Raw genomic sequence first — 18,851 nt, 5'->3', positions numbered from 1 at the left:
AGTTCCAGAAAGAGATCCTCCTATCACACTACATAACAAACACAAGTTGTTATCAACCCTGGATTATACGATCACCTGTTTTTGTGCAGATGAGTAGGAAGGGAAAGCAGCGCAAGGATCCTCTCCCACATAAGGGCAAACATAACAGAGACTGCTCAAGCCTTGCTCCTTCGGAGGAGCAAATCACCAAAAAAAAAAAAAAAAAACAACACAAGGAAGGTTGGATAGGATGAGAGTCCATGCCCTCCATCCTCACGCTGCTCAAATCCCTGGCCCAGGGGAAGTGTTCTGTTGGGGAGCAATCTGCACTATGCTAATGGCAGTCTGCACTCCTGTTTGCACCAAGCAGCCCCAAAATAGTTTGTGTCTCCTGAAGTGGTGCTCCAATTAGAGTTTTGTGCACCTGCACTTTCCCCTACTCACGGATCTGCGCATATTGTGCAACTGAACCCTCTCTGTATAGCAGTTAGTATATGATAAAAGGCTCAGGAATTTGAAATTGGCCCTTCAGGGTGGCTAATGAAGGTCACTCACACCTTACACTCCATCCTCTGAGGGAGAGGAGTGGAGATGGAGCTTTCAAGTTAAAAAGAAAAAAAAACCCTTTTTAAAGGATCTTTTTTCTTTTTTTAATTGAATTTTAAACACTTTTTCCTTTTTTATTTCCTATTTTATTTTATCCTTGCCAAGATAAACCATCCATGTTCTGAAGGTACCTAAGCCACCTTCTAACTACCTCTAGACACGCAGAGCAACAGTTTTCTTTAAGCTTACGCACATAAAGCTGCACCTTTCTACATAATAGTTAATTAACTCTTACTTTGAATAAAAAGCTAAAACATCGGCACCTCTCACAACCACTGGGGAGGGGAAAATATTACTATTGACTACATATTTCTTTTGTAGAAATATGCTATCCTATTATGCTAAGAAAATTAATTTTGACATCTACTTTTGCAATATGGTTGTGACTTACAGCTATATCTTTGCCTCTAGTAAGTTGCACACTCAGTAAAACTACATGTGGGTTGAGGAAGCTGTGTTTTCATTCTGGCAAAACATAAGTCACTGTGTTCTGGTTTTGCCAGCACAGGTAGAGTCTTGCCCAGTTCTGAGTTGGTTTTGGATTCACTATCTATCAGTGAAATTTATTAATAAGCAGAGAAAGATTCTAAATTTTCCTATGCAAGTCTAGTAGACGCTCACTGACTTGCACACCCCACAGTTTGAACACGAATAAATGGTTGTATTTTCTCACTGCTCAGAAAAGATATTATAGCAAAAAGTTATAGTTGAATCTCATGTTTCTAAGACTTCAATCCTACTACAATATAACAAATTATTAACTACACCTGTCAAATGAGTGAATAATGTATATTTGGTGCTGGAGTATACTCTTTTTACTGTTTGTTTGCTTACTTAATTTACAAAATTCAGTAATTTGCAATGTGTCTCCCATGCAGTACTGCAAACTAGTGAGGTCCTAAATTATGAGAAGAGAGGGCTATTGGACTCCAAGAACCAGAGGACACAGGAAACTGATTAAAGGAAGAGTACTGTATAAAAGGTGAATTAAGCAAAGCCACAGAGGGGAAAATGGAAACAACAGAACAAATGTTAGCTCCACGGTGATGATGATGAACAAGAATGACTTAAAAGCATTTGTAGATTTCAGCACAAGATCAGCAGCAGTTTCTAGATAGCCCACCACTGAGGGTACGTATACACTGCAGTTAGACAACCATGGCTGGCCCGTGCCAGCTGCCTCGGGCTCACAGAGCATGGGTTGTGGGGCTGTTCAATTGCAGTGTAGACATTCCAGCTCAGACTGCAGCCCAAGCTCTAGGACCCTCCCACCTCACAGAGTCCCAGAGCTCAGGCTGCAGCCCAAGCTCGGATGTCCACATTGCAATTAAACAGCCCCTTAGCTTGAGACAGCTTGTGCAGGCAGCTGCGGGTTTTAATTGCAGTTTAGATGTACCCTCAGGGACCTGGGGTGGGGGCAGGAGGGTGAGGGAGTTGCTGAAGGTTGAATGGAACTAAGGACATTCAATGGGCAGTCAGTCACTTTCCCACAATCTCTAATTGTGGTGGGATAACTCATATGACTGGAGTACTGTCATGGATGGTTATAAACTGTTCAGGAAGGACAGGCAGGGCAGAAAAGGTGGGGGAGTAGCACTGTATGTAAGGGAGCAGTATGACTGCTCAGAGCTCCGGTACGAAACTGCAGAAAAACCTGAGTGTCTCTGGATTAAGTTTAGAAGTGTGTGCAACAAGAGTGATGTAGTGGTGGGAGTCTGCTATAGACCACCGGACCAGGGGGATGAGGTGGATGAGGCTTTCTTCCGGCAGCTCACGGAAGCTACTAGATCGCATGCCCTGATTCTCATGGGTGACTTTAATTTTCCTGATATCTGCTGGGAGAGCAATACAGCGGTGCATAGACAATCCAGGAAGTTTTTGGAAAGCGTAGGGGACAATTTCCTGGCGCAAGTGCTAGAGGAGCCAACTAGGGGGGGTGCTTTTCTTGACCTGCTGCTCACAAACCGGGTAGAATTAGTGGGGGAAGCAAAAGTGGATGGGAATCTGGGAGGCAGTGACCATGAGTTGGTTGAGTTCAGGATCCTGACGCAGGGAACAAAGGTAAGCAGCAGGATACCGACCCTGGACTTCAGGAAAGCAGACTTCGACTCCCTCAGGGAACGGATGGCCAGGATCCCCTGGGGGACTAACTTGAAGGGGAAAGGAGTCCAGGAGAGCTGGCTGTATTTCAAGGAATCCCTGTTGAGGTTACAGGGACAAACCATCCCGATGAGTCGAAAGAATAGTAAATATGGCAGGCGACCAACTTGGCTTAATGGTGAAATCCTAGCGGATCTTAAACATAAAAAAGAAGCTTACAAGAAGTGGAAGGTTGGACATATGACCAGGGAAGAGTATAAAAATATTGCTCGGGCATGTAGGAATGTTATCAGGAGGGCCAAATCGCACCTGGAGCTGCAGCTAGCCAGAGATGTCAAGAGTAACAAGAAGGGTTTCTTCAGGTATGTTGGCAACAAGAAGAAAGCCAAGGAATGTGTGGGCCCCTTACTGAATGAGGGAGGCAACCTAGTGACAGAGGATGTGGAAAAAGCTAATGTACTCAATGCTTTTTTTGCCTCTGTTTTCACTAACAAGGTCAGCTCCCAGACTGCTGCGCTGGGCATCACAAAATGCGGAAGAGATGGCCAGCCCTCTGTGGAGATAGAGGCGGTTAGGGACTATTTAGAAAAGCTGGACGTGCACAAGTCCATGGGGCCGGACGAGTTGCATCCGAGAGTGCTGAAGGAATTGGCGGCTGTGATTGCAGAGCCACTGGCCATTATCTTTGAAAACTCGTGGCGAACCGGGGAAGTCCCGGATGACTGGAAAAAGGCTAATGTAGTGCCAATCTTTAAAAAAGGGAAGAAGGAAGATCCTGGGAACTACAGGCCAGTCAGCCTCACCTCAGTCCCTGGAAAAATCATGGAGCAGGTCCTCAAAGAATCAATCCTGAAGCACTTGCATGAGAGGAAAGTGATCAGGAACAGCCAGCATGGATTCACCAAGGGAAGGTCATGCCTGACTAATCTAATCGCCTTTTATGATGAGATTACTGGTTCTGTGGATGAAGGGAAAGCAGTGGATGTATTGTTTCTTGACTTTAGCAAAGCTTTTGACACGGTCTCCCATAGTATTCTTGTCAGCAAGTTAAGGAAGTATGGGCTGGATGAATGCACTATAAGGTGGGTAGAAAGCTGGCTAAATTGTCGGGCTCAACGGGTAGTGATCAATGGCTCCATGTCTAGTTGGCAGCCGGTATCAAGTGGAGTGCCCCAAGGGTCGGTCCTGGGGCCGGTTTTATTCAATATCTTCATAAATGATCTGGAGGATGGTGTGGATTGCACTCTCAGCAAATTTGCGGATGATACTAAACTGGGAGGAGTGGTAGATACGCTGGAGGGGAGGGATAGGATACAGAAGGACCTAGACCAATTGGAAGATTGGGCCAAAAGGAATCTGATGAGGTTCAATAAGGATAAGTGCAGGGTCCTGCACTTAGGACGGAAGAACCCAATGCACAGCTACAGACTAGGGACCGAATGGCTAGGCAGCAGTTCTGCAGAAAAGGACCTAGGGGTGACAGTGGACGAGAAGCTGGATATGAGTCAGCAGTGTGCCCTTGTTGCCAAGAAGGCCAATGGCATTTTGGGATGTATAAGTAGGGGCATAGCGAGCAGATCGAGGGACGTGATCGTTCCCCTCTATTCGACATTGGTGAGGCCTCATCTGGAGTACTGTGTCCAGTTTTGGGCCCCACACTTCAAGAAGGATGTGGATAAATTGGAGAGAGTCCAGCGAAGGGCAACAAAAATGATTAGGGGACTGGAACACATGAGTTATGAGGAGAGGCTGAGGGAGCTGGGATTGTTTAGCCTGCAGAAGAGAAGAATGAGGGGGGATTTGATAGCTGCTTTCAACTACCTGAAAGGGGGTTCCAAAGAGGATGGCTCTAGACTGTTCTCAATGGTAGCAGATGACAGAACGAGGAGTAATGGTCTCAAGTTGCAGTGGGGGAGGTTTAGATTGGATATTAGGAAAAACTTTTTCACTAAGAGGGTGGTGAAACACTGGAATGCGTTACCTAGGGAGGTGGTAGAATCTCCTTCCTTAGAGGTTTTTAAGGTCAGGCTTGACAAAGCCCTGGCTGGGATGATTTAACTGGGAATTGGTCCTGCTTTGAGCAGGGGGTTGGACTAGATGACCTTCTGGGGTCCCTTCCAACCCTGATATTCTATGATTCTATGATTCTAATCTACCCACTGGCCCACACATCTGTGGTGATCCGTACACTTGAAACTGCACTTGACTTCAAGGCCTTTGCCACATTTTCATGCAGTTCAGTGAATGACTAGGGGACTGCATTTGTTCAGAAATGCTTTCTGGATTGTCAGGGTGCAGTAACCTGAAACGTTGCGGTAGAAAGGGCCCTTGCAGGTAGACAATAGCTGCGATGCTGAGGTCCCTGCTTTGTAAAATGAGAGGAACTGAAGCAGCACCACAGCCACTTGCCTTTCCAATGTGTCCATCAATTAAGAGCATGCTGACATTACAAGAGAAAAACAGGACTTCTCATATGCTCTGTTTCCCCTGGTTCCTTCCCGCCTCCAATGGTTGACTTTATGTGCCCATATTGTACCCTGGAATGCATCAGATTAAAGGAGCCATGCTAAAATGGCATGCCACTCTCCCATGCTGACAGTAAGTTCATCTGTTTGGCTAACTTGGCAATTTTACAAAGTTGTGCTGTAAAACTCATTTAATAAAGAGCACTGCATTAATGCAAATCTCTCCCAGTGCCTGTAATACACACCCTGGATCATTACTGAAGCCAGATCCATCTTTCTAAAATGTGAATGAAGACAAACATGTCCCTGATGCACTGGAATTACTTCAGTACTTCCTTGCTACAACTACAGAGTTGGACTCAATGGCTAAATAGACTTAATAGCTTCTTATTTTTAAAAAATGAACCACAAAACGTGAATTTTCCATTCAGCAAAGAGAGAACATACCAGCTGATCTAGTTCTCTCAATGCAGCAAAACTTCACTGAATCATCAAGAGTTTGTGTTGTGCAACAGTGAACCCAATATTTTTAAATCTTATTTGAATAGACCTAAATACAGTGTATGCATCAGAGTGTTCTTCCACCACTGAACTCAAGTCTAACCCAGTATATGAACTAGAACGAAAGGCACATTTATTTTAAGATGCCAGTGTGCTACCTAGACAAAGTACAGAATTGTCTATGGAGACTGGAAATAATTATGTAAACAAAGACCACAAAACAAGATTTTCAATAACTTTTGAACTCAGTCAGATATCCTCAGTCTTTTTAATATGAATACAAAATCCTGGCCCAGCAGTGCATTTGCAATGAGTCACAAGAACACCCCTGACCACAACTCAACTGCATTTCACTTTCATTTATTTTTGAGTGCTATCATGCTCCCATAGTAATGCTATTTGAAAACACCAAGAAATGCCATCTGCGATCCTTCATGATTTTCTCAATTAACCGCCCCACATCTGATACCTTTGGTCAATAGAATAGTTTTTTCTTTCGTCCTGAAGACTATTTCATTTACATTAAGTTCCTGAGCTACGAACTTTCCTTCAGAAGGAAGCAGTAACAATTTGATGCCTCAAGTAAATTTGATAATGGAGCCCGCAATTTTCTCTCACTGCACAAGAAAAAATGCTCGTTCAGAATTGAGATGCCATTCTTCAGAACTGAGATATCCTTTAACAGTGACTTTGTGGTAGTAGCTGATGATTTAAGGAGTCTATTCTGAACAATTGATTCTTTACCCCACAACCCTTTTGTTCCCATTTCTTTCTCTTTTGAGTGTTATGAATAGCGTTGCTACATTTTCCCATTTGAAGATCAATATACTAGAACGCTAAGAAATCCTCTAGTAAATCCTGAAAGTTTGGATTTCCACCCAACATAGAAAACCCCTCAACCACATGCAGGAAGAAAGAACATCTAGAGTTAACCAAATGCAAACCAAACTGAACAGATCATCCACCTCCCTTGTTTATAAAATGCTGAAGTTGTGGCTGCCTACAAGTCCAAGTAGTTAAAAACACTATGAAGGCATGATCGAAAGCCCACTGAAGTCAAGGCGAGTTTTTCTACTGACTTCACTCGTCTTTGGCTTATGCCCCACATTCAGAACTAAATAATTTCTAGTTTGTTGTGAAATAATTCTGATAACTAGTATTGTGGCTATGTTACTGATAAAATCTTGAACATTTAACATACACTTTAAAATGTACTGTGTCTGAGAAGAGAACGAATGACAAACAATACTCACCATTATACAGTGAAAAACTTGTCAGACAATTAACATTTCTAAAACTAAGAGAGACAAGGTGGGTGCGGCAATCTCTTTTATTAAATCAATTGTTCATGGAAGATACAAGCTTTTGAGCTACACAAGAAAGCTGGTCTCTTCCGTCAATGGATGTTGGTCCAATAAAAAAAAAATACTACCTCATCCACCTTGTCTCTCTCATATCCTGGGACCAACATGGCTACAGCACTGCAAACAACAATTTATAAAAATATATATTTTTAAAAGGTCCTTCTATTTTTGCCTTCATCAGATGCACCATATTTACACTTGAGTCACCACTAACCTGGAACTCTTCTCCACTTCTTTCCTCCCATCTCCTACCATGAAATCATGAATCTCATCTCTATGAATAAGAGCATCTCCATTCCTGAGCTCCCTCCAAGTTCTGTCAGTCTTAACCCAAAACTTTTTCTTCTTTTATGTGAAGTCTGCTAGTGGAAAGTTGCAAACCCCTTCTCCCCTATCCCCCGCCCTCCACACACATTCCAAATGTAGTTCATCTCACTAACCTTACTTTGTAATACCCACAGTGATGGTGCTTCAATGTCCTCTCTGAAAATTATTCCATTATCAAACTCAACTCGCTGTTAGACAGCTTTTCCTAATTTCTAATTTAAACTGCTGTGGTCACCATTAAAATATCAGCATTTACCAAACACTGGGTACCTGGTATAGCACAAAATGTTTCTGTATGTCTCTATACTTACAACAGTAAACAACTGCATTATCTCAGACACATGGAGTCCGGCGCTGCACCAACCCGACCCCATATTAAGCTCATGTTGCCACTGCAAAAACTCTGTTAATATGTGCTTTTATTCTAGATGACCATGGCCCCATTACTGAGGAAAATAATAGGAGTAATCTGTATATAGAGCATGCTCAAAACCTGTTGATGGTTCAAAGGGCATGCATATTGAAATACAAGGATCAAATCATCTCATCCCCTAGGCCTCCTTCTGGAATACCCCTTTTATTAGGCTTTGAAGCATATCCAGAATTGGAGTAGAAAATTCTGTCTCTTGACATTTTTTGGCCATCACATACTGCAACCCACCAGTCAGTATTTTACGCATAGCTTTAGGTCATTACTCCTTGTTATAGCATGTTGTCCAAAATAACACCAATTCCTTCCATAGATGCTAGATCATCTAGGTTCAATAGGTGCATTAAGGATGGAGGATCTGATCCTAATCTCATTTAGACCTATTTTCCACCAGCATGACTCCACTGACTTCAGTGAAGTTACTCCTTGTTTAAGTGAGATCAGAATCAGGCTTACAGTGTCAGTCTTACTGTTGAATTTCCTTGCTTTTATTATTTAGGTCAAATTTTCAATATTGTAGAAAAGATTTTGTACGATATATAAATAACATTTAAGAAAGTGCTTGGATATTAAAGTTAATAATATAATGTACACTCATAGCAATGAGCCTACCATGTTAATAGAAAAGGATCAGAGCTCTATATATTTTTTCTGTACAATATATCAGGTTCCCTCTTGACAGTAAATAAAATTATTCTTCAATAAACCCCTTAAAAGCCATTTCTCCTCATTTGCTCACTGAAGAATCTGCTGTCTTCAGTCCAATAAAATTAGGATGCACTTAATAGCAGATAAGAATTGAAGAGCCTCTCCTCCTATACTATCCAAGGATTCAAATGCAGGGCCCCAAGCAAAGCTGTATATCTCCAAACATTTTCAATATTCTGCAAAGTGGTTTACAATTAATTGGGAGTTCTATTTTATCTGCTGAAAATTTACCCTATATGGTCTAATGGTATAGTAGTTTCAGATACACCAGACCTGAAATAGCTCTTGTTCAAAGAATGGCATTTACAAGACATTGTCAGAATAACTGGAAAAAATTCTCACTGTATTTTAGGGAGAAATTAAGGATTTCCTAATTAGACCACATAGGCGGCTTGGCAACCATCACATATAAACTACTAAATACCTTTAGTATGAACTGCAAGTCATTGAATAAATTAGGCTAAATCATGAAGCCATCATTCAGACAAATAAGAGTTTTGTCTTGAGTAAGGACTGAGTAAAAACTGAACAAGAACTTCGGGATCTGGCTATTTAAAATTATTATTATGTATTGCAAATGTGCATGTCACTTAATCAGCTGCACTCTGCCCACTGTCTAATCAATTTCTTCAGGGATTAATTCAAAGACTCTTACTTTTTCAGATGATATCATTCAGTCACCATAAAACAGTAGCAACCTACCTCAGTGACAGTATTGAAAATTCCACAGAATCACAGAAGATTAGGGTTGGAAGAGACCTCAGGAGGTCATCTAGTCCAACCCCCGGCTCAAAGCAGGATCAACCCATGTCTGTGGCAGCCTATATTGTATAAAGCAGCGGTTCTCAAACTTAAACAACTCAAGGACCCCCATTTTGATTTTAAAATTTTCAGGGACCCCCAAGTCCCCTCGCTCAGCCTTGCCCTGCCCCCTTCCCTGAGGCCATGCCCCTGCCTGCCCCCTTCTCCAAGGCCACACCCCCACTCACTCCATCCCCCCTCCCTCCATCACTCGTTCTCCCCACCCTCACTCACTTTCATCAGGCTGGAGCAGGGGGTTGGTGTGCAGGCTATGGGAAGGAGAAGATTAGGGTGCAGGAGGACGGTATGGGCTCTGGGAGGCAGTTTGGGTGCGGGATGGGGTGAGGGGTCTGGGAGGGAATTTGGGTGCAGGCTCTGGGCTGGGGCAGGGGGTGGGGGTGCGGGAGGCAGTGAGGGGGACGGCGCTTACCTTGGGTGACTCCCAAAAGCAACTGGCACATCCTTCTAGCAACAGCTCGTAGTTGAGGGGCCTGGGGGGTTTCTGCGCGCTGCCCCTGCCCGCAGGCACCACCCCCATAGCTCCCATTGGCTGCAGGGACATGCTGGCCACTTCCAGGAGTGGTGCAGACCCAAAGTCCCTGCTCCTCCCGCTCCCTCCTAGCACCTCCTTCAGGCCAGGGAACAGCTGGAGGTGCTGGGAGGGAAGGAGAGGAATTGAGGGAGGGAGGAGGGGGAGGAGTTGATTAGCAGGGCCCACAGAACCTCTGGAAGGGGTCCATGGACCCTGTTTGAGAAACTCTGGTATAAGGACCTTTGTTCACAGATACTCAGATTTCTAATCCGACTTCCCGCATGGCACAGACCACAGAACCTCACACACTAATTTCTGTAAGAAGCCCAATAATTTGTGGTTGAACTAGGGAATATCTTTCAGAAAGATAATCAATCTTGATTTAATAACTCGAAGTGATGAATAATCTACCGCATTAATTGGTAAATTGTTCCAGTGGTTAATTACACTCACTGTTAAAAATGTGTGCTTTTTATTTCCAGTATGAATTTATCTTGCTTCAGATGTCAGCTATTGAATCTTCTTTAGTTTAGATTAAAGAGGCCTCTAATGTCAAATATCTTCTCCCTGTGTAGGTACTCAGAGACAGACTTGGCAGAATTCAATATTTATATTTTTTGTAATTTTGACAAAGTGTTTATTTTAAGCATTTTTCCCCTATTTTTACCATTTTAAATTTTCACATTGTGGGGAGGTGTCAATAATGGTGTAATACTGCCATTACAACACATTTTATGCACATTAAGTTCTCAAACAGCATTTTTCTCATCTTGTCTATCTGTAAATTCCAACCATCATCTAAGGAAATATTTTTTCATTGGTTTGTGTGTTCATGGTGAAATTGATGTTTACTGACATTTACTGATGAAAAGTCTAATCCTTCCAAACCTATTTATAGACCATAATCAAGTTGCCTCTTAAAATTGTCTTCAGGAAGTTAAATAGATTGAGTTCCTTAAGCCTGCTGGAGTTTCAAGCATGTTTAACAAGTTACAACTCGGAATGGAAGGACCAGGTTAGGCTGCTGCTGGTCTGGGACAGCTGCTGTGATGTGTTGTTACAGGGGGATTGTGTGGTCTTAGGCAACTGAAGAGGGATTACAACTCAGTACCCAGAATCCTCAATTCAAATAAATGTCAGAGAAAAGGTATTAAAAACATTTGTATCAAGTTTTCTAATATCGAGTGTACTATTTCCCGTCCCCTTGCAGGCACAGATTTCTCTGGCTACCAGAAGTAATGGTATTTTCCATTCCCAAGCCCTCGTATATTTGGGGAAATGAAAATGGGATACAGAATATGGGATTTATCTTCAGTCTACCAGGTCACTTCAAAATCAGCCCAGGATGGTAGTTACCAAAAATTGTTGACCTCTAAAGGCTACTTGGTGTCCTGTGGTAAACACATTGGTGGTCTCATGGGAGTGTCCAATAATCGGATGTCAGCATCACAAAAAACATTATTAAACAGGACTAACAAGCTCTTTTCTTGGCTGTCCCAGGACAGACGCTCAGGAGTGAACAGAGGGGGAGATTGAACCATTTCCATTCATGATCCCACCAGAAAACTGAGAAAATTTATTGGGTCAATGTGAGAAAACTTCCGCTGCTGTTGTAATGTAATATTAATTAGTGATTTCTGCCAAGGACAACGGTCTTAAGGAGAGTATTCTTGTTTGGATGCACACGGGTCTATTTACTCATGTAACTTTCATTAGCATTCATGGATGTTATACACACTAGTAACCATGCAACAAGGCAAGTACATATAAACGTCTCAAAACACAAAGACTTTCTGGGCACAAAGTCATATCTTTTAATGGCAACAGCATTGTATTTCATTTTCAGACTGCAAAACAACTCTCTTTTCAGGCAAACAAGTTAACCGTCAAAATAGCAGAAATTGTACCATACACTGGAAAAAATATTTTTCACTTGATGGCTTAGGACCAAACAAGTTTCAAAATCTGGGCAGTCAGCCTGCTGGGATTTAGAAACTTCACTAGGGAGAGGAACAAAACAAAAACATGCCGCAACATCTGAACCAAATCATCATATTAGTGGATGTAATGACTTCCCCTTTTCAATCTATACTTTAACATATTGACTCAATCTAACTAGTATCAACCCTAAAATGTTGGACAGTTTTGTTAAAAAAAATCAGCAGAATTACCTGAATATTTCACTGGAAATAGTATAATGAAATGTTACCTCATTAGAACTTCATTTTCAATACCTTTGCTGAAAAGAGTAAAGAAATCCTGTATTAAAGATCCATTCTGTAAAAGGTCTTTTCTGAAACTATTCACTAAATACATAAAACTACATTTTCTCACGTCAGAGTTAAAATTATTCTCAACAACTTTATATGGAAATATTGTGTAAATCTTTTAACAAATTTTTAAAATATTGTGAGAATATGAAAACAATTCATGTCATTGATCTAATTTGTAATCTGAACCCAGGCTGTTCATACACAGTTCATGGCTTTGTTTTCACGCCAAGTGATATTTTTATACCTGTATAGCAGTAGAGCCCCATCGTATGAGGTGCTGTAAGAGACAGACCCTGCCTGGAAGACGTAACAATTCACGAATACTTGGCACTTTTTAAGAGAAACCTGTGTGAAAATGTACTGTACATATGTATACTGCTGTTAGCTTCAGCCTGCATCTTAAGTGAGTTAAGGTAAATGCCTCACAATGACAAAGGTATGGAAAATTCAACCCATTTCAAACTCTCTTGGTCATCTCAGGTAGTTCAGCATGAATTATGAAATGTGGGTGGTTATACAACTATTAATTTCACTGACCTTTTAGTTTTCTGTGAACTTTGGCTAGCTTACTCTATTTGAGCTAAGAAATACGCAAGATATCAGTGTTATGACTTGTGGGCCCAATTCTGATCCCTTTGAAGTAAATGGGAGTTTTTATCACCATTAACATTCATGAGAACAGTATCAAGCCTTTTATCTTTACTCATTTTCTACATTAGCATAATATATATTGCAACATGGAAAAAACCCGAAAGCCAGATCAGATAAAATTTGGCAATGATTGTAACGTGTCTGGTGCAAAGAAAAAAAGGCAAATGAGAATGGCAATGAATTGTGAGCAAACCAAAGCTTCTCAGCCTCCAGCACCTACAGTATGTCTCATTAACCACCAATAATTCCATTTGTAATTTAATATGTAAAGAAAACACAAGTAAAAATAATTCCCATCCCTTTTCTCAAGACTGAATTTAAAGCTTGGCCTCAAAGCATGGGATCAATATAATCACACTGTTCAACAACTGAAGTTCCATCTTCTTCTTCTGACTTTAATAATGCGATTCTTAGATGGCTGGGCTGAGCTTAGCTTATCAATGTAAGGCATATTACCCTATACCAGAATCAGCTCCTGCCATAACTTATAGCCTCTTTAACTACTGCTTTGTAAAAGGCCTTTAAAAATCTATCTAGCACAGAAATAGAATATAAACTTAAAGAAACAGATTCTTGAAGTGGAAGAATTCAGGAAGTCAAATATACAGTTTGAGAAAAGGTGTAAGATCTCATTTTTATGGTCCAGATCCTCAGCTGGTGGAAACCAGTAATTTACATGTACACAAAACTTACAAATATTTCCAACACAGATCCCAAGGAAAAGGAGTAACAACAGGTCCATTTCTTTACTCAAGAAAGATTATAAAAATATTGTGGGTGTATTCCAGCAGCACTAAGCACCCACAGGTTTTTCTGAAAAACAGGCATGATACTTACAAAATTAACAGCTAACAGATTACTTGATTCATACTTCCCAGTAAGGCTTTAGGTCTGGGATACCAGCTATAGACACCTTAAGGAGGGTTTTGCACACATTACGGAAATCAAGAAATAAATTCAACAGTCACTGTATCACTGGATACTACCCATAGCTTTGATAAGATTGAGTTGGATTTATTCTAGCATGAGCCAAATCTTGCTCTCCCTTCTCACGCAAAACACCCACTGAAGTCATGCACAGTGTAACTGAGGACATAACGCATCCCAGATTCTTTACAACTGGCTGACCAACCTTGATAAGAAAGTGGTCCCTCGCACAGAGTAAACACAGAACATGTGCTGAATTCTCCTTTGTGGACAAGGAATGGAGTACCTTGCTGGATATACTATTTCAACTACTGGGCCAGTAAGGAAGCAAGCCTGGGGATGAAGGATGGTCTTTTAGTAAGACACGGTGCTGGAAGTCAAAAGAATTGGGTTCTGTTCCAAGCTGTCACAGATTTCCTTTGTGACATGAGGGAAGTTGCTTTATTCTGTGCTTCAGTTTCCTAAGGGGTAATAATACCTACCTTATGTAGGTGTTACAAGGTGGGAGAACTTTGAGATCAGTGAATGGACTTTATTATTAATCATCATTATCATTTAACCCTTCCTGCACACCACACCCCCTCCCACACTCCACATAAACTAGCTACATCAGATGCCAGAGGGATTTAGAAAGTAATAATTAGAAGTACCAATTTATATTGGTATATGGTCACCCAGGAACTTATATCAATAGATTCTGGGCTTGTGGTGTGATCCATAGCTTTTGAAGCAAAGCTGTGATAAAAATGATTCACACCATAAATACACTTACAGCCAGCAGTGCTTGAAGACACATCTAACTGATGCTGCATACTTTTAAAAGAGGAGTTAAAATTGATTATGGATGGTTTTAGATCTACCAGAAAATATCCTAATGTACTGAAAGATAAAGCTAGGCTTACACTGAGTGAACAGATCCAGATAACAGACCTCATCTGATCCAGATGTTTATTAAAGGGCAGACTGGATTAGGGCAACCTACGACCAAAGGTGCATCCCACTATGCCCTCCCCCTCCCCTCTCCCCCCCAAACCCACTCCCTCCTTAAGCTGGTGAGGTCAGGAGCCACTCACACAAGAGCTATCTTCTGGAGGAGGGAGGACCCCACAACTGCTCCTCTTGATGCAGGTTGGGGCCTCTCTGTCTTCAGATGAGAGACACGCTGTCTTCTACCCAGGTGCAAGGGATTTTCAGCTGCACCTCACCTGAAGACTCTATGTGTGGGGGTTTCCACCAACCAACCACCCCAGCAGAGGGTTGTGTGTGGGCCCTCCTGCTACCCCAGCAGAGGGCTCTGTGTGTGCAAACCTCCTGACAGCCCAGGAGAGGGCTACATGTGGGCATTTAAAAGTCACATGCAATATTAATGATAACAGTACACCATGCTCTCATGCTTGGCGATATTATGTTCCCTCATAGGGAGGGGAAGAATTCTACAACCAGAGCTCATAGATTTCCTTCAGATATTCAGATATGTCACATTTCTTTGATCAACAAAGTACTTTTTCTTCTAACTGTATTCCAGGATATGTGCCATCAAATGTATTAACTTAGAATCATTCTGCCATGTATTGGGCTTCCAATTAAATATATCTTAAAAGTCCATTAAGTACAACTTAGAGAAACAAAAGCAATTGATTGCTGCCAACACTAAGCAACAAAGATCCTTTACATTCAGCAAGAATTTAATGTACAGCAAGGCATTTGACATTGTCCTTTCAATTCATCTTAGGAAAATAATAAATCCCTTTATAAGCTCAGGGCTTTTCTGAACATCTCTTTATAAACCACTTTCATAAATTGTAAAAAACTCATTATTAGCAAAACAAATGCCAGAAATTGTTCCTATGAAGGCACTTTGCTACCCGCCCAGTTTACAAATTTACTTACAAAAGCCCCATGATCCATCTTACTCCTGTTGAAATTAATGGGAGTTTTGTCATGGACTCCAGTTTGTGAGGAGCAAGCCCAAATAAAATATTACAGTATAACATTGTAAACATTGTTATTTTTATGCAGTTGGCAGAGGGAAGATCTTGATCTGTTGCAATTTTGTTGCTAGTCCTCCGGAGGATTAGCACTGCTCAACTAACCAGTTGCAGCCTTCTAATCATATCTATACTGCATGTAAATATGTTAGTGGTGCAGGAAAATTTGTTCCTTCTACCAGGTTGAGAAAATAAATTGAATTGCATTGAGATCTAAAAATACGAAGACCATAGTCTTGTTTTAATCCGTATTGTTTCATGATTTTATGTTGTACATTAAATCCTGCGAAGGAGGAGGTACAACAACATAGCTCAGCAATAACCATAACTTCCTATATAGCCACATAACAAATATACTCAAATCGCTAAAAATGGGGTTTTACTCTAGCATCTCTCTCAGCCATGTCCATCAAGTGATCACGGTGTGTTAACCATTTGCTAGGTGATAAAAGAAAAGGCATCAATGAAGACTTTACATAATGCAGATATTATTGCCACATTCTGCTAGGAGGTCTTTGAGCAAAGAGCCAAGTGAATGTATCAGGGCAGTATTTTTCCATTTATTCATACAAGGAAGCATCACCTCTATTCTCACTCAAGTCCCCTCATTCCACATTCACTTCTGAATCCAATTAAAAAAATGCTTTCTTTGTTTTTGAAATCCTCCACTGACTACTCTCCCTCTTTGTTTTCCTCTTGGTTCCTCCTCATGATCTCATCACATTGATGAGATCAATGCAAATCAATCCGGGGGCAGAGACACAATATCTCTCTCAAAGTTACTAAAACAGCTTAAAAGTCCTAGTCTTCTAGTCAGATTCATGTCATGTAGCATTTATGTTCATTTACTCTGGCACAAATCCTGGTTAAAGGCTCTGCTGGTGGAAAGACCAGGAGACTAGCTGAGCAACGGGGCTGCACATGAACCCACTGGAAGCCAACACAGCCCAAGAAGTGGATGATAGTAACTAGAAAAGGAGAATAGTCAGGGTGACTGAGAATGTACTAATTCAGGGACAAACTCCTGCTCCCAGTTAAGATTCCCACCAGTGGAAAATCCAAGGAAAGGCAGCAGTAGAAACCCCACCTGAGCTGCCTCAAGCTAATTCTCCCTTAAGATGCAAGGAACTTCTTTGGTACTGAGACATAATTTAATTCTTCCTGTTCCAGCTTTACTGAGTCAGGCCTATTAGATTTCACTGTTCCAGAATATGCATGACAGAGAACACTACAGAATGAAGATTGCTCATACAGATGGTGAGAGGGGACTGCAGCAGTTTGCAAGCTGTGCCTTGCCACTCTGTGAAGTGAAAAGCTCTGGGTTTAAAGCCCTGGCATGCCGAAACTCTAGATTGTGACATGCCTTTTACTTCTCTGAAATGCACACTGCAATCCACGAAATGCTCAAGCTTTTCTGAAAAATGACACTGTCTATACTAGCAATGTATTGCTAGGCTGTATGCATATTTGTTTGAAACAAATATAAATATGTATGTTGGACTAAGCTCTTTGGATCCAGCAGATGCATCTGAAGAATGTTTACTTCTCATACAATGCTAATCACGATTATTATGCTGGTTTATGTTATCTCTAGGATCAAAAGCTGGAAAGCCCATTTTTGGATTAGGCTGTAAGGACAAGTTCATGACTAGAAGAGAAAAAACATATAAGAATCCAAACAAAGCATAGGTACGGATTAAAAAATAACCATCGTTGCCAGAAAGCGGAATATGGTAACCCAGCCCATAACTACATAGTTACATACATCTCTGCCAACAGCAAATGGTGTAAGTTCTGCTGCCCATCCAGCATGAGCAGCCAGAGTTCATGTTTCAAGTTATGCCATTTTCTTGAACAAAGAGCTGAATCAGACTCTGAGATGCACATACAAGGATTACACACATTTCTGTTCAACTCTGGTTTTCCTCTCTCTTCAATCTTTATTTATTTCCTTGATTAATCCTAACAAGTTATTTGGAATTCATTTGTTATTGCTTTGGCTGGTTGGCTATCATAGAAGTCACGAATTATGTGGCTTCTTGCTTTTTTCAGGACCTCTATGAGTTCTTGCTATGTAGCTCTCTGCCGGGGTCTGAAGAAGGCACTGCTTCCATCTGAGCAGCCTGTGCCACCTGCAGAGGAATAAAGATGTCATCACTTTTGCTTTGCACATTGCCTGTGACCCCTGCAGGGAGCTGAAGACCCACTGTTGCGAGTGACCGACCCTCTGCAGGGGGTGAAGATACCCATGTATGGCTGAGAATGTGCGGTCTAGTGCCATGCGCCCTGTGAGAAAGCAGAGGATCCACAGCCCCTAACGCTATTCTTCTGTTCCTGGTCCTTTAACCTTTTTTGTGCATTACATAATGTGACCTATAAATTCTTTTTTTTTTAAAGCAAAATCATAACTTTCAAATTTTCCCCATGACAAAGCCTTCATTTTTCACATTCTTTGCCATGACAACCAATCAAGTGCAGAACAGAATTTCGTTGACCCTTTTTTCCTCCCTCTTCCTTCTCTTTTCCCTCAAAGACTCTACTGCGTTTTCTCTTTGACCATCTCCAAATCTTTCTGACCTATGCACGAGAACTGTACAATTGGTCCAGTGATTTCCCCTTTCCTGCACTCTTTGGTTTCAGTAACACATTCACACTGCATTGTAAATTACTTGCAGCATTTCTATTATAAACTCTATTTAAATTTATAGTTGAGGAGATGAAAAGGCATTTTTGCCACCATAATGCAGCTCAGACTTCAAGTTCATTTATGCAGAATTTCTCTATTTTATGCATTTTTAGTTTCTTTTTTTAAAGTTTTCTTTTTTACCTAAAAAGTTAAATTAAATTAAGAGACAACCAGACATGCTTTGTTTTTAAAAGGAAAAATAAAACCTTACTACAAAAATAACTACATCTGTTAAATCCATGTCAATCTCATTTCTCTAATTTTGTTCATATAATTTGATTACTTTTGGCATTAAAATGAAGAGCAAAGGTAAGATTCTGATGCTGAGATTTCATCAGAAGTCAGCACTGCTAAACTGTGCTATTTTGGTCACTCACACAACATTTTTGAAAGCATGTTCTCAGCAGTGGGCATCCATTCTCTCTGGGGAGAACCACTACCATGTGTTCAGGAACCAGCTTTGTTCTTCTGAAACATTTACAAGAATTTCATGCATGTAGGGCCCAATCCAAT

General features: G+C 41.1%; 1 protein-coding gene across 9 annotated transcripts in view; it reads right to left on the bottom strand.

Annotated features, from left to right (window-relative positions):
- Positions 1-18,851, bottom strand: part of THRB (thyroid hormone receptor beta) — a 294,090-nt gene that overhangs the window by 203,127 nt on the left and 72,112 nt on the right. For 4 of the 9 annotated variants that reach the window (XM_073333469.2, XM_073333478.2, XM_073333472.2 and 1 more), the window contains exon 2: positions 11,985-12,052. The exons of 3 other annotated variants lie outside the window; for them this stretch is intronic. The gene's annotated coding sequence lies outside the window, so the exon portion shown is untranslated. The remainder of the gene's footprint in view (positions 1-11,984; positions 12,053-18,851) is intronic. 2 more of the 9 variants (XM_073333475.2, XM_078851761.1) reach the window with 1 other exon arrangement.

The sequence above is a fragment of the Lepidochelys kempii genome, chromosome 2 (assembly GCF_965140285.1).
Source record: "Lepidochelys kempii isolate rLepKem1 chromosome 2, rLepKem1.hap1, whole genome shotgun sequence".
Lineage (NCBI taxonomy): Eukaryota > Metazoa > Chordata > Testudines > Cheloniidae > Lepidochelys > Lepidochelys kempii.
Note: the sequence above shows the minus strand (reverse complement) of the source record. Positions and strands in the feature narration are given on the sequence as shown.